The sequence below is a fragment of the Calidris pugnax genome, unplaced genomic scaffold (assembly GCF_001431845.1).
Source record: "Calidris pugnax isolate Ruff unplaced genomic scaffold, ASM143184v1 scaffold11, whole genome shotgun sequence".
In the NCBI taxonomy this organism is placed as follows: domain Eukaryota; kingdom Metazoa; phylum Chordata; class Aves; order Charadriiformes; family Scolopacidae; genus Calidris; species Calidris pugnax.
Window position 1 is genome coordinate 3,680,102 of NW_015090803.1, and position 23,737 is coordinate 3,703,838.

The 23,737-nt window shown below is 40.5% G+C and overlaps 1 protein-coding gene across 2 annotated transcripts in view; it reads right to left on the reverse strand.

Annotated features, from left to right (window-relative positions):
- Positions 1 to 23,737, reverse strand: part of RBMS3 (RNA binding motif, single stranded interacting protein 3) — a 723,594-nt gene that overhangs the window by 698,971 nt on the left and 886 nt on the right. The window lies entirely within an intron of this gene.

The window sequence follows — 23,737 nt, forward strand, 5'->3', positions numbered from 1 at the left end:
AAGCTACAAGAAAGCATCCATTTACATTATGGAAAAAAAAAATTCTAAGACTACGAAATGTTGCATTTAAAGCCAAAGGAAATATTTACAAAGGGTTTGTAATATAAGGAGGAATCCAAGGAAAGAGAGTCTCTGTTGGCCTGATGGCTAAAGAGTAAATTTCTCTATGGTTTGTCTACTTGGGGCAGGAGCAAGTTTCAGCTATTCTATATTCTGGGTCCTTTTACTCTGCACTAAGGCCCTCTTTTTCCACCTAATATGAACTCCAGAGGCACTCTGGGGACAGAATCACTCATTTGGCACAGTACTACACTCTAAATTCAAATCCTAGTTGTGTTTTACAAAAAATCCTTCCATAAAACCAAGCCATATGCACTGTGTTCATGGGCAACTGAAACCATTCTCACCCTTAAAAACATTTGCTTCAGCCCTGAAACACATGCACTGCATTTGTGAAGACTGAGCATAAGATGCAACACTTCAGACAACAGTCATAAATAAAATTCTTACATGCACAAACGTAATCCATTTCAAACAGGAATGTTGGTACTTACGCTGTAGTGGTTGGAAATACCTGTCTTTCAACATTAAGCCTTGTGAGAATAATGCTTAGCTGCAATCTAAACCTTAGTGATTGCAGCAGAACAGCTAGAAGAAGCTGTGTGATTACTTATCACAGCTCCCAGTCCGGAGAGTGAAACCCGCCACGTAGCTTGCACAGAGGTATGAGGAACCCCTTACCTCAAACAAATAATGCAGGGAATCATTTGAATTTTGCTTACAGTTGCAAGGATTTCCTCATGCATACTTCTATGTACCAATGCATTTCCAGGACAATTGCACTAACCATGGACTAGACCATCAATCCCTCTTTTAATTACTTGGCAATTTTCTGGGTCAATTTTATTCAACCACCCACCCAGATATCCCCCATCCTTCCTCCCCTTTCAGATTCCTACAACTGTTTCAGGGTAGATGCCGACTATCTTATAACTTTGTAGCCTTTTATATTATTTTAGTTACCTTTTGTGGTAGACAGAAGGCAATGGCCACCTGCAAAAACTATCAACAGAAACCTGGGAGTCTGCAAACTATGTTGAAAGTCACTGCTTTAGTAGCACAACACGAGTAGACAGCTGTGACCAGCCACTGGCATGTTCAAATTCCTGAAGCCTCACAATCTATAACTCCTGGGACATGTCCATTCCAGAAAGAAAACTCCTCTTTCCTCTACTTTCGATTCTGAATTTGGTTACTGCCCAACATACTAAGGACAAGGTCTGGAGACTGGGAGTTTCTTCCAGTAGAAAGTGCTACTGCAGATATCATTGGCTAGACCTGGAGCAGGCTGGGAACACGATGAGAAAAGAGGGCATATTTGAGAACAGTAAGAGTTTTACACTATACACGCCCTTTAGAAACATGCAGACTTGGGGAAAGGGGAAAAGGGGGAATGACAAAAAAACCCCAAAGGCTTAGACACATTCGTGCTAACTCTCATGATCAAATTCCTACTTTTACAGTATTTAGGTTTTTTCCCTAAACCTTCAGTTCCAATAATCAAGATATCCTGTTACACTTGCAAATTTCCCTTAAAGATAGGTAGTGGGCAGAGCATAAGAAAAAGCTTGAAAAGAGGATTTCTCCAGAAGCTAAAAAGCAGAAGTCATTCATAAATCATTCATCAGTCCTAAGCCATACTCATCACTGGGATCCTGATTCATGATTTGAACTGAAAAGTCTAGCAGAACTGTTGAATTTGCCTTCCCGACAGGTGAACATAACTCATTTTACTCTGTGTGCTAGGGAGCCCTGGAAGTTTTCTTGGCATCTTAAGATAAAGTGTCCCTTCAGGCTCTAACAGTCTCCTCTTCCCTTCTATTACCAAAGCTTCAATTAGACCATGATTAAAGAGGCTGTACTTACAGATACTAGCAGAAGGCACAGGTTGTCAGTTTTATTACAGGTCAGGAATTTGTTTCTCTGTGTACTCTATACTTCTGAGTTTAATGTGGGAATAGAGTTTACTAACAGGCAAGTCAGATTTGCTAAACAACAGGATTCAGTCTTGATTATCAATTAAACAGGCATAAAAACATCTAAACAGATGGCTTCTGCCAGTCAACAGAAGTCTTAAGGGGAAGAGAACTCACATTCATTCACAGAAATATTTTACACAGAACTAAAACAAATTGAACAGAAGATCTGCCTCGCATGACGGTTTAAACTCTTCTTTGCTTAAAAAAATGTGAAAGGAAAGCCTGAATACTGCAAAATATTGGTTAAGCAGTAGAATGCTGCAGTTCTGTTTTCTTTATTAATTTGTTTCTTACAATTGAGAGTGCTGATCAGTTTCTAGAAAAATATGATGCAAAATTACTAACTATTGTTGCTGATTGGGAGTGCCAGATTAAGGATCTCAATCTCACTGCATTAAGTATGATCGAAAACACACACACAAGCAGCTTCAGCCCCACAAGACTACCAAAAGTAAAGGCAGAGGAGCCAGGCACTGGACTCCTCACCCCATTTTCACTGAGGCTCAGCTCTGGTTATTCTCCTGTACTTTTGACCAGTTTCACTCTGCCTTTCTCACACTTCAGCTTCTGCGCAGGTTCAAACAGATACCTATTTTTTAATTGCCAAAGAAAATGTTGCTTTCTCCTGCACAGTTCATCACGTGGTTTCTTCACAAAGATGACACTGTCCCATAGTTTTTAATGGGCAACATTCAGTTTTGGATCAGTAAGAAGTTTAAAGTCTGGTAACACATGCTCTCCTAATTTAGAAATGGAGCTTTATAACATTGAAATACTGCAAGAAGCTCCACTGCTTGCCCTTCCATTAATTTTGTTACTTACTTTGTTGGATTCTCATCAGCAATTCTTAATTGATGTACTATGAGCCATGCCATCAAATATTCTCTACGGATCTAGTTGGCAACAATGGTTAGATTATAAATTTTGGTAAACTACTGATTAGTTAGTTTGTGATTACTTCAGAGTAAAGATCTTATGTTTCAGAAAGCCCCAATAAGTAGTGGGCACTGCTACAGATAAATAATATACTATAATAAGGATTCTTATGATGGTAATGTACGATGCACAACCATTTTCCAGATGCTACAGAACTAATTGTGCTGCCAGCTGAAGTAGCCAAATCCAAAACAGATCCATAAGAGGAATTACTGTTGAATCAATCTCATCAGTGAGAAATACTTCAGTCCTACAAACCCTTGTTCACATTAGCATAGTCTTCATAAAGTTAATGAAACACAGTCTGCCCCTAATACAGCTGTAAAATCAAAATAACTCCCATACAGGTGACTGAAATTAATCTGAGTCAGAACTGGCACAAAGGAGAGCCTGGACTAAAAACATTTTCCATCAGAGCAAAAAGCCATCTCCTAACACAGTGGTGTGACACCATTGCAAAGCAGCCTCAGCATGGAACAAGAGCTGCTGATGCAGACTCTACCCTGTCCCAGGAAACCAGTGTAGTTCCTGGGCACAACTGTGTTACTGGAGCTGCATCACTACCCAAACACCCCCAAGTCTTACAGCAGAACTGGCCCCATTGGTTTGTCTGTAGGGTAAAATACCTCTCTATGTAAAGAAAAACCCTGTTCCTCCTCAAGCTTGGACGAATCAGGTAAGTAGGATGTATGGGCTTTAGGAGCAGAAAGGATGATGAAAACATCTAGTTTGACTATCTTGAAACAAAACCCAAAGAACTTCACCCAGAAACACAATATGAACAAAATCACCAAGAAGCAGACTTACATCATACCCCTTCCTATTCACCACTTAGCTAATCTTGAGATTTTTAGTCTTTTTAATCCTCCCTCATAAATCAATACCACTAGCTCCCAATTATTTTAGTAGCAGGTTCTCTGAGCTGTATCGTGTAAAGAAAATTAATGACCTTTAAAATAGAAAGTTTACTTACACAGACATTAATTGCTATTGTAGCACACATGAACTGTTAAGCAGGCCCATGAAATGTTTTACTCAAGCACCTAATTCCAGAGAAGGCAATATTTTACTCAAATCCTTGGATAACAAAAGGTCAAACACAATGAAGTTCCTAACACAGAAATAACCTACTCGGGTCTATTTGCTGAGTACTGCAAACAAGTTAACCATATACATCATTAAGTTCTGCATTCCATTATGATCATATGGCATAAACCTGATTGCAATTACAGTGCCTTAGGCAGAAGATGTCATTTTAAGTAGATAATCACTACTCTGGACAAGTTTTATAAATGATTCTCATTGATCATCATTTCCAATTAGAGGAAATAAAAGCATTAAATGGCCACTTTGATGTTGGAAGTGACCTTTCACCTGGACTCTTTCCCTAACAGACGAGGATTAAATTTAGTGTGACAGCACCTAACCACATTTGGTATGGCCCCTGATTTGATGGTACCGCTATCACATCACATCGGCAGCAGGCGAGCTGGTAAAACCATTGCATGCAGTGTTTGTATCAGAAGTATGCTTAGTAGTGTCCTTGGGAGTTGGAAAACGTAGGCATTTTCCAATTACCTACTTTACATTTCAGTAGCTAAAAAATGACACATAGCTATACTATTACCTACAAAGGGATTTTTCACAGAAACACATATTTTTCTCTCTTATATTATTTTTTAATACTTAATGGATCTCAACTTTATTAATTTCAGGTCCAAAATGTTAGCATTCCCAATAGCAACCAATAACCACAAGTAAGCAAATCATAGGTAACAGCCTCCTCTCCAAAGAAAATACTGTATTTCTAGCATAGCACTGCCTCTTTCAGTTAGCACAGCCCTGTGAAATTAAATATAAAAGCTCTAGTGAGTGATTTTTTTACTAATCCTGTGTAACACATTTTGCAAAAGTGTCAAAAAGAAATATAGTTCAGTCGCTGAATACGGAATGGAAATTATTTACTTTACAATCCAAACTTCTCTATTTACATAAAATAACCCTGCTACAGCAGAAACTTTAGACTAACACATAAAATTAATGGAGTCCAATTGCATATTATTCTAAATGGGTTATTTTATAACCATCATAGCATTAGATCTAAATACAACATATACACTTACACTTGCAGTATATTTCAGCATGCAGATGATATTTCAAAAAAGTGCAATAGGTAAGCATCAGAAAAAGACTTTTCTAAAACTACTGCCCTCTCTAAAACCTGCATTTGTACACATGCACAAAAGTCTTATTTCAGTATTAATGTTACTTCTTTCAGAATTACAACTGATATCCCCATAAGACTGACAAAAACTTCCTGGCTGTAGAATGAGCCCTGTATCACCTTTGTTTTATTTCTCTGCTGACATTTTTTAGTGTTCCTTTTTCTGGCAGGGTTTTGTTTTATATTGGTTTTACTAGCGTCCTAGCACTCATCACTGTTTGTTACGCGTGCCTCTCTACAGCCCGGCCACGAAGGAAATGAATCATTACAGCTTTTAGTTACAGGGCCTGACTTTTTAATGCAAGCTGTAAGGCTCACGCTTCCATCCTTAGCATCACCCAGCACAGGGTTCCTTCCATTAGACCAAGCTATTAGCCAGGAGTCCTCTGGAGAGCTTTATTTCCACCGGGAAGAGCATAAACATGAGCTGCAGTGAATGCCAGCTGGGAAGAGAAATGCATTGCTGTATCTCTTTAACGGAAGAAGTTGCTCCCCGGTGCAGCTGGCAAGCTGATCTCAGGCTCCCCTTTGAAGCCAGACAGAAGACAGCAGTTCATGTTCACCAAGAATTACTTTCTATTTGCTTTCATTTTCCATTAGATTGAAGCAATATTTTAACAAACAGAATAAAATTTTAAAAGCTGCTACCACCATATATATAGCTGGGACAGTTTGTAGGCCGTTCCTTTGGGAGGGGGTGGCCCTCCGCCACTTCTCTGGGGCTGAGGGAAACTTGTATTTCTGTTAGCCATAGCCATGAGTCTGAGGAACATGTAATTTTCTCCAAGCAGCTGCCAGGCCTCCAGTAGGTCCAAGCACCATCCCACAGCCACACCAACATGGGCTGGAAAACCAGGGCTTCCAGATGTTTTGTCCAGCTGCCTCCTTGGAGCTAGCTCAGCTTTTGAAATATCTAGGCTTTTTGCTGAGCACCTAAGAGGTAAGCACCGTTTACCGCTGGGACTTCCACAGTTTTCATAGTCTTGGCTCCACACCACCAAGTGTGGAAGTGCAAGGGTATTAGGCTTTTTGCTAGGAATATCTTCAATTAACAGGCCTGCCATGAGTCCAGATGTGACGGTGAGATCCTGTCTTTGATTTACTGAAATTGGATCAAATCTGAATTGTTTCCAATGAAGTATTTTGGAAAAATCTTCTATCTCTCCTCCCCCATCTACCCCTCAACTCTGCTTCTAGCTTGCTGAGTCTGATGAAGCTGTGTTCGCAGAGATCCACGAGGAAGGACCAGAAGAAATGGAGGGGAGGAGAAGGAAGTAGTAGGAAAAAAGGAAATCTTGATTCTCTCCTGTCCTATGCCTTACTTTCACATTAACGCAGAACAATAGAGTAACAGCAAAACAAAACAAAAAGAAAGAAAAATACATCCCTTGTACATAGAGGGGACTTCACAGCCTCTGACTGGGTCATTGTCACCATCCTTTAACTCTGTGGTGTATGCAGTTCATGAGAGATAGTCAGAAGACTTGACATGCAAACCAGGCCACAACAATGAGCAATGGCAGATTTGCACGCCAGGTCTTTCCACCATACTGCAATTCAGCTATAGATACTGTAGGCATACTAAGGATGCAGGATGTGAAGGCAGATGATAGGGACAAAGTGAATGATTAAATGGCCTTAGACTTAACTCGTGACCTCATTCCATCAGAAACAGCAAGCAGTGAGAGAACTTGTGTGTGGATCAAACAACCTGGCAGACTTAGCTGCTTGTGTGAGACAAAAGAAATAGCACACTGCACACATTCTTGGGCTGCCACAACGTGCAGTCCGCAGCAGCAACACAGAAGATCCAGGTAGCAGCTGGGTCCCAGAACAGCTTTACCTGGGGAGATGATTAGGCTTCTTCCACAGAGAACAAAGCAGCAGCTGCTGACTAAGGAGAGCCAAGAGGCAGCACAGACACACTCAGCATCTGCTGTAGAGCAGTAAGCAACAAAAAGGCAAGAACTCACATGAAAAAGGAGTCACTTTCCAGACCGCTCCTCCCCGTCACACACAGCTCTCCAGGCTGAACTGAGACCAACCCAGAAGTGCTGGTTAACTCTGCACTGCAGTCTTTCCCATTGTCTCCACAAATCCAACACAGGAGCCTGATTCCAGGGTCTCCTGCTTCAATCAGCAAAATATAGTCCCCTTTAAGCTCTAAAAACTGTGTCCAAGAGGTATCTTTGTATGTCTAAGAGACAAGAGTCACCAAGGTGAGGGAGTGGGATAAAATCAGGTTGTCTTTGGCTTCCTGCTCTGTATCACTTGCTTCTCCATGGCTATTTACAAAGGGACCCCAGTTCATGTGATGAGCAGCTACAACCATGAACAAACCACCTTATCCTATGATGCACTCACTTCCTTTCCCGAGGACCAAGCACTAAGCAACACTGAAAGTTTTCCAAGGCTGTCCTATTTCATATTCTAGTTACCAGACAAAGGTACTTTCTATTTTTCAAGTGTGTGGGAGAGACAATCAACCTTTACAGACAAATTTGCGGCATTTGTTCCTTAGAAACAATGAAATGCAGTGATTCAAACTCCTAATAGGACTGCAACAGAGTTTGCTGTAGCTTTTAAGGCATAACCAGACATGATGAGCTTTTGGAAGGTAATGGGTACAACTGTGGTGATCTTTACAGGTACAAGAAATTGCTACTGGAGATCTACCCCAGCCAGAATCCTGCAACCAAAAGATTGGACAAGCAGCTGAGTATAGGAAAGACATGGGAAAAAGGTCCTTTTAACCTCATTATTAGCAGACCAGCTTCAACCAAAGAGGCATTTACCTTTTCCACCATTTTTTTTAAAAAATCCGTACCATTGCAATTGGATACCCTTGTTACCTACATAAAGAGGTGAGTGTATAGTGTTGCACTTTCTGAGCATCAGCACGCTCCTGTACCACCAAGCTACAGAGCTTTTTCCTTCTCCTTCACTCAAACCTCCCCCTTCAGTTAAGTCAAGACTAAACCTACCCTGCACGTAACTCTCTGTTCCTCTGGAGTCCTGTAAAACTCTTTCCCTCATAGACATTCAGCGACAATGAGTTCCGTCAGCAACCAGTTCACTGCGTGGCAGAGCACTTCCTTTTACTTACTTTTGACTTTGCCACTTTTAAGCTTCACTGAATGCTCCCTGTTCTTCCCTGATGGTAGAATAGCATTTCTTGCTCTGTAGAGCCTACACCTTCATTGTCTGGATTCATCTGATTCATTTCCTCTCCAAGGTAAACAGTCCCAATCTTCTCAGTCTTCTACTACATGAAAGTTTTTCCTTGTCTGTTTAAAAACTGATTTAGGTAAACAGTTAAAAACTTATTCTGTTAGCTTAGCTTATACCTATAAATTACTTGTGCATATTAAATTTGTATTAGCTAGGTTTAACTGAATTAAGTGTATCCACATAGGATTTTTCACCAAATTCCTAAAGTTGGTTTAAAATCATACCTTTTCTTAAAGTAGAGCAAATAAAAGTGTAGTTAGACCATAGCCAATTTCTGATCCATAAGGACTTCCAAGAATTCAGACAGTGTTTTGGGAAAGGGTACATTGCAGCAGACCCCTTAGAGATAGTAATCTCCATTATCCTGAAATTCATGAAGCCCCCATGCATAGCAGGGAGTAATTCTTCTGGAATATTATTCATCAGCAACACAGGGATTTGTTACAGAATTAACTTAACATGTTTTATCTTGATAGCACCTCCATTTACGAGAGATAGTTTATTGCCTACGCAAGTCAAACTGCTATTAAACCACAAATTTTAATTCAGCTGCAAGTGAGCTGCCCTATTGTACCCAGAACACAACAGAGATATAATGAAATCTGCTATAAAAATTAATTCTGAAAATATCAAATACAAGTATTGTTAAGTTTAAACAAAGGATATTTGCTAGTTCATTCCAAGACTTAGCTGCATTCAAAAATCCAATGAAAACTGGCTTTTACACTCACAGACACACACTCACATTTGCTTGTGGAATAAAAGTTTTAAATTATGGCTATTAAATGAATGGTATTTCTTAATGATAGCATTCATTGTTATACTCGTAATAATATATTTGACAGAGGCAAAAAAGAAGAATTTATCGAAAAGCTGCCAATGGATTTTAATAGAAAGTACTTTCCAATAGAAGGCAATGTCCTTATCTACTAGACTACAAAGTGCTTGAGTATTTCACAAGGAATTTAGAGGCACTATTTTGCAATAGAAACTTACTGAAAGTTACAAAGAAGCAAGTCATTCTAAAAATCAAATATACAGGCCACTGAGTTCAAAGAAAGTAATTTCCCGCGTTAACATTAAGATCTATTATACATGCATACAAATTTTCATGCAAATCAGACTTTACTTATTGTGTATTTTGCCTTATCTAATTAAAAGTGAAAAAGACAGAAGTACACCTACCCCCCTCATTTTACCTATTAAGTTGTTGCTGCCAACAGGACCCTCATGACAGTGTTTTCATTGAAGCTAATCACAGAGAAGAGGTGTGCACGTAAACACAAGAAAACTAATGCTTAGGTTAGAGAGAGCAGCCACCCAGTCTGTCCGTCACGGGCACCTCTATTCACACGGTAATTGCTGTGCTCTCTGGAAAGCTGACTAGACCCATCATGATCTCAGAACACTAGTTATCCCCTACTGAATCATTTTCGAAATTGGTAAATAATATGGCTAATATAAAAGGAGAGAATGTCAGACAATTCAGCCTCAGAGACCTCACATTCAGCCTATGCAGAGACTTGGTGAAAGCAGCTGAAATACAGCCAGAGCTGGTCAGTCCAGCTGCAGTCCTGGCAGAGGTGCCCCTTGTTCAGACTTTTTGGTGTCCGCCCCGTGTGTGTGTCCCTTTGACACTTCCCTGTAACCTTCATTCCTCTTTTCCCACAGGGAAACATGCCAGCAGCCTCTTGCCCCCCCTGCTCCACGCCAGCAGGACTTGCTACCTGGACAGGCAGAGCTGCTGTGGGAAAGGCTTATGCAGAGCCCCATTCAGCTTTAAAACGTCTTCCTGCCAGCTCACTTCCCCTGCCTAACTCCACTATCTATAGCTTTCAAATGCCTCCCCTTCATAATCACACCTCCTACTATTCTGAAGACTATTTTGTGGGAACGCTGAACATATTTGCTGGCTCACTGGCCCCTAGCACACTGACTGCTCATTCAATAACATTCACACACGACTGGAAAAGACTTGTCATCCTCTTACTATCTGGCACTCCCTTACTAGCTTACTACTGTTTCCCTCTGCAGTACAGGTCCAAATTGGATGTCAGACACAGAAAAATGCCAGCAAAAGCTCCGGTTCACAGTCAGGAACCAGTCACCGGACACAGTCCAAAACCAGACATACACTGGCACATTACCATTAACACGAGGTTTGCCATGAGTAAGCCCTTTGCCATTCATCTTTTTGTCAGCGAGGATGGAGAAAAACAGGATTATTGCAATATTTTTAAATATTTGCAAGGTGCTAACATCCTATAGTGATGGCACTAGTCAAAAATTTGGGCAGACACTAGGATAAACAGATTCTCTGTAGTCAGGTCTTCTTAGGAGAAAATTCCCACGGGGATCACACAGCCTATAGTGAAACTGTCCTCTGGTTGTCTAAATATTCAGGCAAGGAAGGAAGGGATTAGGTCCGTAGGTCTGCCTGCTCACTAGCCAGCCTGCCAAGCACATCCACCACCCAACCCCATTCTTCCCTCTGTCTCATTCTGCGACTGACTGACTTTTCCAGACTCAGAACAGCCACGTCGAATACACCTGGGGCATCCCTGCCAGTGGCTGAATTGTCATCTAAAATAATCACCTGGCTGTCACCAAGAGCAACACAGGTAGGGCAAAGGGGAAAAGCCCACTACGCATGCTTTCAGTCGATATGGTAAACAGCTGACATATGGTAATTTTAAAGGGGTTGACATGCTGCAGCAATTATGAAAAGGCTGACACACAGACGAAAGAGCTGACAGTTGGAAGTTACGCCCTAGCACAAAAGAGAAAAAATGAAAGCAAAATGTGACTGAACTGTTGTCTTGCATGCTCATATTTTGTTGACAAATGTATTTGTAGGTATGAGAATTCGGCCCTTTCTCAAGAGTATCACCATCAGCTGCTGACAAAAAAGCAACCTGAATCTATTACAGATGTGTTACTTTTCAAACTGATGCTCCTGCGAGAGCCAGAGGACAAAGCATTCTGCTCTTATAAATCTGTTGTGCAGGCTAAGGCTTTAGTATCAATAGCAACATTTGATGTTGTTAAGCATCCCTTCTACATGGAAAAAAAGAGGCTACTTGGAATTTGAAATATTGCATCATAATGAAATACGTCTTTAAAGGTATCATCCTAGGAAAATGCAAGTTTGCCGATGGTTTTAACTTTAAAATATATTTTCTTTTTAAGGTGCTTCAAACCATTGTTCAGCTATTACACTAGCACTTTATGTGAACTGACTACTGCTGAAAATAGACTCAAGTTAGATATCACATCTCCAGCACACTTGTTTCACTGAGCTCTAAGACTGTTCTGATATAGTAGGAAATACAATTTTACACTGTTGAAATATTATACTTAGTGCTACATGAACATATAAGCATACAGGTTTCATTGTAGCAGAAAAGTTTAAATACATGAAGATGGTATTTCCCTTTCAAAAACTCAAAATTGCAAGATCTGATTCTGCAAGTGTACACACCTGACTGTGGGACTGCAGTGAGTAATTTTATTTACAGTTGCACTCATTTTATACAATTGTCAGGTAATTCATATCAACTTTTGGAGTTTGGGTGCATCTGAAAACTATGTAGATGCAATTTCATTTTTAAAAGCATTAAAGCATTTTCCAGCACACAATCATACAAAAACGAAGTGTAAGGGCTACAACATTCTCCTGCTCCAAGGCAGGATAATTCCCAATCCCAAATAAAAACTCATCAAGGGAGTTTCTGTCTTTTGTGTGGAAGAGACTAAGATTTGGACTGTTCATGTTCAAAAAAATTGTTATTTTAACAAACCTTAATCCCCCAGTTTTATTTCAAACTGTGACCTGTCCACGTTCCTTCCTTTTTCTCCGAAGGTGAAAATTACTCCCAAAATTATACTGGGCAAAACAGTTCTCTTACAATCTTGAAGAGTTTAATGCACAGAAGTGAGCTTCAGTTTCCCATCCATGCTATAGCGTGTCCTTCTCTTATGTGTGTAAATGGAAGAATCTTTTAAACTACGAGAGCACTGACGAAGCACAACTGACTACCCCATCAGAGCCTACGAATCCACCTTCCTTTGGATTATTTTTAACAATCTGTACCTTCCCACTCCCCTCCTGTACAGTTTCTACTCATAACAATTTTTATTTGGTCATAAATCATTTCAAGAAGGTAAAATACAACATGCCTCTGAAAAAGTGGTGAACTTCCTTGGCCAGTAAGATACAAAATTTGTCCTTAGCCTACCATGAAGTCAAAAATTAGATATCAGCTTTAAAAACGTTAGCATATTAAAAGCATTTTTGCAAACTCTGTGTTTTTTATATTTATTAACTTACTAGTCCTTTTGACAGTTGCACATCTGGGCTGATGCTAAAGTGCTAAAGCTGCTGTCAGAGAGATATACTAATACTCATGTCAAGGGTACAGTCTCTGTCCTCTGTTCCTGAGTCCACAGTGGCACTGCCAGCACACACTGGCATCGGTTTGGAAGGAGATCAGGAAAGGGGACAGTACATCCAGTACCACCTGGACAGAGAGAGTACCCAAAGAGTATTTTACCCATCCTGAACGTGCCCCCAGATACTTCAGATCAAGCAGTGGCCTTCCATACAAGCAGGTCCCATTCCCTCACACTTGCTAACAACAGAGGAAGATGGATAAACTGCTTTCTTCTTCTTTTCCTTAACTTTGCACTTAAAATTTTTCACTAGATCCTATTGCTGCGTTTATGCATTTTCTATTATTTTGCCTTTCAAATGTGAGTTTCATTTTTCTTGCCTAACTGTTGTACATACACTTTCCCCCTGTTATTTTATCCACCATTATAATACAACAAATCTTGGCTGGAAGCAGAACTTAGTATTTTCTGCCTTTATTCTGCATGATGCACCTCCTTCTGTCTGTGTGCAGAGTAGCCTGGTGCACAGTGCATTTCTGTACTTACCATCTGGCACCTCACCTTTTAAATTCTCTGCAGCAATCTCCACACCACCTTTCAGTGGTCCTCACCCTGACTGCTGCAGTTCTTTACTCCTCCTCACAGTCTTCTGGGTAGCTGTGACAGTCTCAGCTGCAGCATTCGAAGAGAATCCATGACGTATGACAACGTAAGGACCACACTGCACACTGATACTACTGATACCACAGAACTGTGAGTCAACAGGTGCAACTGCTCTGACCTACATCTTAAAAATGGCAAAAGTTCTACCTACCTATGATAGATTCATCTATAATTTTCCTTTGCATGAGAAACAAGTCACCTGTATCAGCAAGTAAGAGAGTAACACTTTGGGCACCTGCTAACTGTTGCATCACTGTGTGTTCCTGCTCCTAGTTCTTATTAATAACATACAGTGCATAATACATAAGTGGCTGTTATCTGTGGTTATCTGATTTTAATGGCTCTGGTCTCTTCCAGCTACTACCATCAGATGTGGATGCATAACTAAGAGGTGTCATGGTATGAACATAGGTACCATGCTCAGACACTTCTGAAATGCAGACTAGCATTACAGAATGACATCTTTTCATGGGCTTTGCTTGTACCTGCAGATGACACGGCTGTTATGGATACGTCTGAGCTTCCAGGAATAAAGCTACAGTCCATGGGACAGTGTGATCTAAGAGATCACCTGTGGTGAGGATGTAAGTCTAACTCTAAAACAATAGCAGCTAGGTATAATTGTGACTGCATTACTTGACCAGTTAGTAAGAAAGACCTTAGTAACTGTTCCCCATGTAACTGCATGCAAAAGGACATGACTATGAAGCACTGCCTATAGAGAGAAAGTCCGTGAGTCTTACCAACAGGCAGAACGTGCACAGCGGAGATCAGACCAGACAGAGAAGCCAGAGCCTTGTTCCTGCCCTAAGCAACGTTTCCCAGCACTGGGTGATTCCAGTTCAGACGTAGATCTGGCTGATTATCTCATGACAGTCCTGTGATATGACCCTTCTTGTAAAGGTTCCCTACGCCACCTTGACCTTGATGGCCTCCGACTCTCTAACCTCCACATGGCTTCTCTTAGAATTGATTCATCGTTTACTTATCTTCTGCACAGGGTATGGTCAAGAAGCGGCATGTTCGGTCCCTGCTTTAAGGTCTAACACAGCTATGCTTTGCATAAGACCACAACAGCAGGTGACAGTAAGCTTCCACCGCATTAGCCACCTCCCTGTGGGAGGCACATAAAGTCAGCTTCAGGATGAATGTCCAACCCTTTCTTACTGCCTTGCTCCTCTTGGTCTCTTGAAAACCTATATGGCTTGCTTTCCCATTAAGCTTGCTGGTTTCCTCCCTTCTCCCTCTGGAAACATATTCGTGGCCTCCTCCAAACTTAAGTGTTTAAACAAAAATTTCCCCAAGTGCGCAACAGGCACACGTTAACTGCACACACTTAAAGTGACTACAGAACATCTGCGGATGTCTGTCTTTGAGGTCATACCAGCAAGCTCACCCTTTCCCTCCATCCATCTTAACAGCCATCTGATAATGGCGTGTCATTTCCTGTGTCACACTGTGAGTGAATGGCTGTAGATGATAGCATGGATGGTGGCTGCTCCGCTTAAGGCAGAAGTCAGTTTATCACTTAGAAATTTCAGCTTGTCTCCCTGACACAGTAAAGTTGAAACATGCTTCCAGTTATAAATTAGTTCAAGCAAACACACACACTTCTTGTTCTCTAAAAGTGGACTGATCTTCCTGAAACCACTTACTAGATCAGGGAAAATTTAGTCTAAGAGCACATCATATGAGAGTCATGGGAGAAATAAGACAGGACAAAAAATGGGGATTGTTTCACTTCTAACATCTTTGGGGATATCCTTTCTAGTCTGTCATATCTCAAACCCAACTAACCTAAATATTTTTGTATCTGTTGTCTTTGGCAAGGACTCATGGTTGCCTTTTACTAGATATGAAGCAATAGATGGGAGAGGGTAAGTCAATTAATTATTAAAAGTGGCTTTCACATACTTTGAAAGTCTGCATGTCCTCGAAGCACACTCAATAAAGTTAATAAGGCTAACCAGGGCACTGTATAATGTCTGTGAAGCCTAGATAGGTATTTTGCGAACTCTGCGAGATTCTGTTGTGAGCTTCCTTAACTCCACATGGACCCAATACACACTTCATAAAGTTCTTTCGTCTCAAAATACGAACCTTACAAACTCCTTCCTTCCAGTTCTACTCAAAAGTTGCTGTTTTCAATTAGCTTTCCAGCAAGGACTCCCTTTCTGCCCTCTGTTCCACTTCCTTTCACTCTAAATTCACTTTAAGAGCAAAGTTATTTCCATCTTAACCCCACATGCTCACCTGCCCGTCTGGGAGGACTTGCAGTTATCCTTCCTGCGTTATGTCCGATTCACATGGTAACTACCTCAAGGCAATAACATACTCTTGTGGAATTCTCAGCAAAGCACAATGCATATTTATTATACTATAGCTAATATCAAATTACCACTAAATATAATAGCTACAACAATTATCTTTGGTAGATATTAGCCCTTTCACTCTCTTTCCACAAGACTTATCTTGAGCATGTACGTTTGGATCCAAAAAGAGATTTTCGCTATGGGCTCCTGGAAATGAGTATAGACTCAGTAATAACATCAGTGAGACAATCACCACCAGTTGATCTTGAAGAAGAGGTGGTGCTTGTGGCACTTGTTGAAATCAATTAACATGGATCCTACGCTAACGGAACAGGCACAGGTTCCATAAAATTTTCTTTTTATTCTCTGGTCAATGGTAACAATCTTTTGTAGATGGTCTAGAACTAAATAGGGAAATACTCATTTTATCTCCCTGCAGTATTTTCAGTCGTAGATCACATTATCACTTTGAACAACTTGTATAGAGTATCTTTCTGGAAAGTGAAACTATGAAACTATAGGCCAAGGTGTTCAATGGAATGAACTCAGAAGCCCAGGAACAGTAAGTATATTAACCAAGCTTTGGGGTTTGATTCTGTAATTTTTATTCACCCAACACTTGGTTTTCAGTCGAGAAAACTATTTTTGTTCTGCTTCTATAACAGGATTGGTCTTCACTTAATAAATGTATAATGAAAATAACAGCTGTATTTAAACACATGGCAGAAGCCATTAGGCATGGAAGAATTACTCTTTTTGTAGTAAATCAGGGCTGTCTAACAAATTTTATACGTGACTGTCCTTGTCCATACTATGAGCCAAATTGTGTCTTGTTTTATCCCAGTTAAGATGCACAGGTTTCTATAGTTTGTGGAATAATTCATATTCCCCTTATAGCTCAGAATGCAATGCAGGGAAATAAAACAAAACAGAAGTTTTCGTTATAGACAGAGGAGAATTCCAGAGCCATGGAGAAAGGATGAGGAGTTAAGGAGGAAAGAAACTGCTGCAGAATACAATATCTGTAATATCTTTCAGATTTGTCCTTTTTTCTTATACATGTTTAAACATCACATTAGAACCTGATTGAAGCATGACTTCTACGTAAATCCTGTTGCCATTTTTCCCATTTACAACTGCAGCCCCATTTTCCTTACTATTTGGGTATTTTCTGGCACAGGTTGTTAGAAATTAATAACTCTACTGAGACTGTGCGACTTTTTATTTCTCTTATTGGATAATTACTACTGAGAGCTAGTAGTACAGAAATCCACCTAGCACAAGCTGCTGGGAAATAATCCCAGTCACTATGTGAGCAGCATGGCTACTGCCTGGCAGAGAACAACCAAATATGGAACCAAACAAAAACTTCTCACCTCAGTAACTATACTTGCCTCTTAGATCCGAGCAATTAAGTAAACCTTAACCTCAGTATAGTAAGAATTACTGTGCCATAAGGATGCAATACGACACAGTAAGTTTTTACCACAAATAGAGATGGTCTAAAAACACTGTGAGCATCTAGCAAAACACTGGGAATAGCGTGCAACAACATGGGTATTGTTCTTTTCTAGCTTCATTGATTATCCATTGTTTGAAGCCTCAGATTCGTTACAAGCTGGCACTCAACCCTTGGAGAGGAATTCCTGTGAATACTGGGCTTTTGAGAACAAGCTCTGCCTAAGTGGGAAGGATATGCCATGCTTTGGCGAAGCGCTGGGCTGTCATGTGCAGTCTTGAATAGGACTGCTTTCCAGTCTCAGCACACAGGCATGAACACATACCACTACATCTGAGTCAAGGCAACATCCCAACTGCTCAAGAGGAGATAACAATGCCCTTTTCAGTGCTGCATCTTCCTCTGAGTAGGAATCCTCGCAAGCCTTCTGCAGCCAAGACGAATTTGCCTTTAGCCAATGAGCCAGTTCTGTGTCTTCTGCATACAAAATTTGTGGTTGCCTTTGAAATGACTCAAGAGTGTTGTTTAGCTCCCACCCATGATGTTCATTGTTTATGTCCCTGGATTTGTTACCTAATCAACTACATATGCACTTAATTTCACTTTGTAATAACTCTAAGTAGTACTTACTTTTCATTAAATCTCTGCATTACAATGAATATTTCTATGTTTACCCCAGGAACTATTCAGAGTGTGAACAGCTTTTCAAGCTTCATCCACTTATCGATCAGTTGGTTGAAAAATTTAAACAGCTGTTTTCTCTTTGCCAAAACACTTCTCATGCAATTTATTTAAGGGAAGAACTATTTTAAATAGCGTATTCTTTTTTCAGAAGTCTCAGTGTTGTGCAAGATTTTCAAGAGTCATTTATATGCACTATCACGGATATTGTTTCAGTACAGACACAGGCAAAACAGAAATCAGTTCCTCCCTCCCCAACTTTATGCTTTAACGCTAACAAAACCAGTGCTAGACCTTGTTCTTCACATTCCAGATTCTCAATATGCCACCTGAAAATAAACACATTTTAGATGTGTATCTACTCTACTTAAGGTAAGATTCTTTTCCACATCAGTAAAAGGAATTCTCAGAATAATGAGATAAAAAGTAGTCTGGAGCTATGACAATTATGAGGCCTGATTCACAGTATCTCTTCTCCTTATGGATTCTCTGATGTCTAATAAAACATGAGTTTGTTAGTCTTGCCTTCAGTTGAGGAACGAACAGCTTCTGTCTTTCTCTCTATTCCTCTCATCTGCTTATTTTTATAATAAAGGCACAATCGTAGGTTCATCTAAGGATTCTCTCACTAGAAGGCAAGAGAAGTGTGAGAGGCAGAGTACATCAAATGCACGGAAATGCAGATGCAGAAGTAGACCTGCCTGCAAAGTAAGGCTTTCAGTCCACAGTGAATTTTCTCTTTTTGATTTTTTTTCCATCTCAAATTTTTTTCATTCTCCTCAAAGCAGATGGCCCTTGGGCCTTGCTCACCAGAACAGGTTAATGGCACGGTTAATAGCTTTGCTGCCCACAGCAGCTACAGAAAGGACCAAAAGCTCCCTTTCAGAGGCACCTGCCAGTCACTGTGGCTCTGGGCAGCCGTTCCAGGTAGACGTGTCTGGGAGTCTCGTCACACTGCTGTGAATTAGAGCCTGCTCTGGAGCTGTGACCTGGGAGTGTGCAGGACAAACATTCAAATATGAGGGACTCAGCACATCCTGGCTCTGTGGCTTTGGGACAGACTCACCACCCAGACAGCCACCAGGCTCTGGGAACTCTGGAAGAACAGGGTGCTAGCACAGAATAAGCATTTTTTCAGACCATTTCATCAGGAAGACACTGAACTATGCAGATCAATACCAATATCACAATGGCCCAGAGCACAGTAAGGAGCAGCTTAAGAATGAAGAATAGGTGCTTAAAAGTGGACCTGAAAAAGACAGAGTTGCTGTTGCTGGGCTAGGAATGATTTTTGAAACATTCTTAGCAATGATTTAGAGAAAGACCCATTATTCTCCAGCTCTCTTTAAAGATACACTGGAGTTTCTGTCTGACATCAAACTCTTAGAATAGCAACAACTGCAAATAAAATTTTCTGCCATCTCTGGGTGGCTAAGAATTTCTCCATCCAGGGAGACCATGGCCTGACCTTGACTACTCATGCCTGCATTTCATCTTGGCAGGACCATAGCCCATGATACACCTGGCACAAAGCCTTCAGTATTTGGAAACTCCAGCTAATAGAAAGTGTTGCATTTTATATGATTATGAGAAGAAGCTGCTACCACCAGCAACTGGTAACGTTGTCTGTCTCTGCTTTCTTTGTTGCACACTCTACAGACTTGTTCCCCTTATTCAGTGCTGATTTCAGTTTCAGCTTTTGGGTCTTAACTTCAAGTTGCTCAATGGGTTGGGTCCAAGTTATCTGAAAAAACATCTAAACCTCCAGGAAGAAGACAGTGGTTGGCAACGACTCTTCTGTGCACAGTGGAATTGCCTAAGGTAAGATAAGCAGACCTGACCTGAGACCGCCAAAAAGAAACCTCTCCTCATCTGTTTCAAGCATAAACTGTGTTTCTTAGGCCTTCTCTACATGTAAACACATAGTAACATACGGCTTTTCAAACCAAACTAAATACGTAAGAGAAATTATTAGAAAAGAATTGCCCCTTAAGAGTCTTCCACTCTTTCTGACCTACCAATTGTGGAGAATGAGTGAACAACCACCGTATTGTTGACAGCAGTAGCCCTGTAAATACACTAGCAGAAAGCTTTCAGAGACTGACGATTAGATCAGGTCACGTGTACAGCAGAACAGAATTCCCAAGTTAATACCAAGTGCCTTTCCCCAAAGCACTCAGCTTTTCCCCTCTAGAAGCTCACACCTGGGTACCACTCTCACACAGCAATATCGCAGGCGAGAATTGTGGGAAAAGACATACAAATAAGCCCACAAAACACTTCAGAACTCTTATATCAAACACTGGCAAATTGTTTTTGAACCAGAATACAATGTACCCAGCCCAGATAGGCTTGCTTTTGCTGTAACCTTGATGTGCTCATTTCCATGTAAATACACAGAAAGTTCTTCACCTTGGAGCTATTTCACAGGGGGTTTTGTATGTGGAATGTAAGTATAAAGCGAAAGCTCTGGGTGTGCTTGTAAATCATTTGTGCTAAATGATTTGTGCAAACCTCAGACATGCAGAGGTTTTCCTCAGTGGAAAACAAAATAAAATGCTCTTCTTTGGGTATGCAATGTTACATTACCAAATCCATACCTAGGACCAACTTTTGGAAGACTTGGGGGTTACACAGTACTCCAGAAAATGGAAATGCTAACACACTGGCTGTAGCTAAGGCCTTGAAAGCCCTAACTCAGGGTACCACCCCTGGGACAATTCTGGTCATGATGTCAGCTGTGACAAATGTCACCCATAGTCACCGATCTGAAAAGGAATTGCAGAGCTGCCTTCAACTCTCAAAGTGCTCCCTACACCAATCCTTGCCAAGGTGCTATCATTCCAACACAAGCTGGAAAGAATCCCTGGTAAAATTTATGGACCTGCATCCCCTTACACCAAGTCACGGAGTGGCAAGAGGGTGTGACAGCCCACCCACACAACCTGTCACAGGCTTCAGCTGCACCTCCAGTCAGGAATAAACAGTCAGGATTGCACATTGTTCTCTCCCCCAGTCACCCACTTTGCCATACTGGAGAACGTCAACATGCTGCTGTATATAGGGTTAGACCTACACGTTTTTAACTAAAATAACAGAAAACATCGTAGGAGTGTTGAAAAAATATTTTCTGATGTGCTTTGCTTTAAGAGAAAAAATAGTATCCATAGAGAGTCAGCCATCTTCTAAACCTTACACATTACTATTTCTGCTTAATTTTCTCCCACCTAAATGGCAACTATGCTTTAAAGCACCAAGTGCTGTATACTTAATAAATTATAAAGTCAATCTTCATAATTTCTCTTCGCATACATTGGTTCAGAGATGGTTTCAACACAGAAAGATATATGGGAGGTAACCTAGGTCTTCCTCCAACAAAGCACTTAAGCATACACTTCAGCATGTCAGCTGAAGACACTGCGATATATTTCAAGTTATGTACGTGTTTCACAATTTTATTGAAGTTCAAAGACAAATGAAAAAAGAACATGCAGCAGAAAAAAATTCCAATATCCAGATAATTGACACTAGGTAGTACTGTCTACTGAAATTCCATAGAATTAAGAAAATACTTTCTTTGGTTAATTCATCAATGTTCCTTTTGGAGGCAGTGACAAAACCCAGCTTTATTAGAGTGTAAATTTGACACCACTCCATTTAGATGGAAGCAAAACTGTTTTTACCTCCAGTGGAAATGAAACTCAATGATAAAATATAAGACTTTTTATAATTGAAGCATGATCCTAAAAAGTAAGTCCTGACAGTGGAATCACGAGATGTTGTAAAATCTTAACATTTAGTTATTCAAAAGTATACATATGTCAGAATATCACGTTCCAATGTCCTTTGCAATTTCCACAAAGAGTGCTTACGCTTCTAGGATGTATCAGTGGGCCTCTGACATTTATTTATGGGTTAAATAAACCAGGATACTGATATTTCAATCAATTCAGAAAGTTCTTAGATGATGTTTCCAGCAATATTTGGGTTTTGTTTTGTGGTTGAAATGTTTTTTTCGCAATAGTGTTGGATTGTACTATCGCTTTAATGGGTTTTTCCCTTCTCATCACATTTCTGGTGCCACTATTTTACCAGATATCTGAAATACTTCTGCACTAATAAGAAGTACTGGTTGTCCTGGGACAATATCCAGAAAAGATACATACATTTAAGGAGATCTGAAATATCACAGCACTTCCCAAAAATACAAGGTAGTCATTGCAACCACCTTGGCAGTGGCAAGCCTGGAAAAGCTGATAGTGGATTTTAAAAAAGAAATATATCACAATATTTTAGCATGACTGCAACTAGGACAGAAAAAAAAGGTACTACTTTTGTTTCTATGTCCAAAAAATGCTGGCAAATACAGAATAAAACAGTGCAATACTGAGTTATCTAAACATGTTAATTAGCCACACCATAGAGAATCAGGCCTTCTCTAGTATTTGTTCACCTTCAGTCACACCTCGTTTGCCTTCCTCATGTCCACGATTGGTACAACATTAGACAGACAATGTGGCAGATCAGAAAGTAACTATTGAGCATGGATTTCTGCTGATGGCAGGGTTTTTAAATGCTCAAGGCGCTGGTACAACCAACTCGTGTAAATGGCAACCTTGGCTCTACATTTTAATTATTTTGAAATAAAACCATTTTAATTTCCAGTAAGTAACACGATGCAAAGAAAGGAATCCTAGAAACAATCACACACCCACAAATAATTTAGCCTCGTACAGTAACATGCAGTCACGACAAAATGAAATATTCATAAACTCAAGGGAGATTAAATTCTGTGTTACTCTATCACAATATGTAAACCACATTACCATTTTAAAAATAATGCCTTATATCCACCTTATGAAGCCATACTAGCCCTGTTCAAATGTTCAGTCGTTGATACTCTCTTTTGATTAAAACAATAGGGCAGATTTTACCAAACCGTAACAAACCTAAAAGTATAGGAGGCAAATATGACAAACTCGGTCTCCAGTTAGAGATATCTTTTTTCCAAAACACCTTGAATTTCTCATGAAATTGCAGCTCTAGTCATGCAAATATGTGGCGTGACATAGTTGTTGCATTCATTTATTGCATTGCTGGTTTACATTCCTTCATTGTCTTACTGTTCTAACAAAACCAAACTATAGTACAACTAGTTGAAGAAACACAGCTCAAATCCAGGACATGGCAACATTTTTTTGTTTTTTATTTATGATTATAATCTGTTTTGGGGTATCTGACCACTCAGAGAATTATTCGGATTTCAATAAAATATAAACGCATGTGTTTTACCGCCTAGCAAACGCGGATCACTCCTTGAAACAATCACAGTATTACGATGAAACTTACGCATTTATCAGTCTCTGCCTATAACAGACCTACAGTCGCAGCAGAATTCATCGGCTTCAGTTTGGTAAACCCATGCCGAGAAAAATGAATGGAAATGAAGACACTGCCCGCAGACAAAAGCACTGATCAATGCACTCCACTGACATTATCTTAATGGCAACCTTTTTTCCATCTCATCCTCCCTACTTTCCGATTCTTCCAGCAGCAGACATATCCGCACTAAAGGATGCGATCTGACCCATTTCTCGTTGAACTCCGTCACCCACAGGTTTTCACTCGGCAGCGAGCAGCCGTCCCCCCGGTCCACAATGACACAGCAGGGCCGGAGGGACACGGCACCCGGGCTCCTTCCCCCCCGGTCACTCGCCCCTCGCCGCCGGGTGAAAACCGAGGCGAGGGCAGGGGAGCGGCGGCCCTGCCGGCACCGGCCCCTCCGAAGTGAGGTAAACTT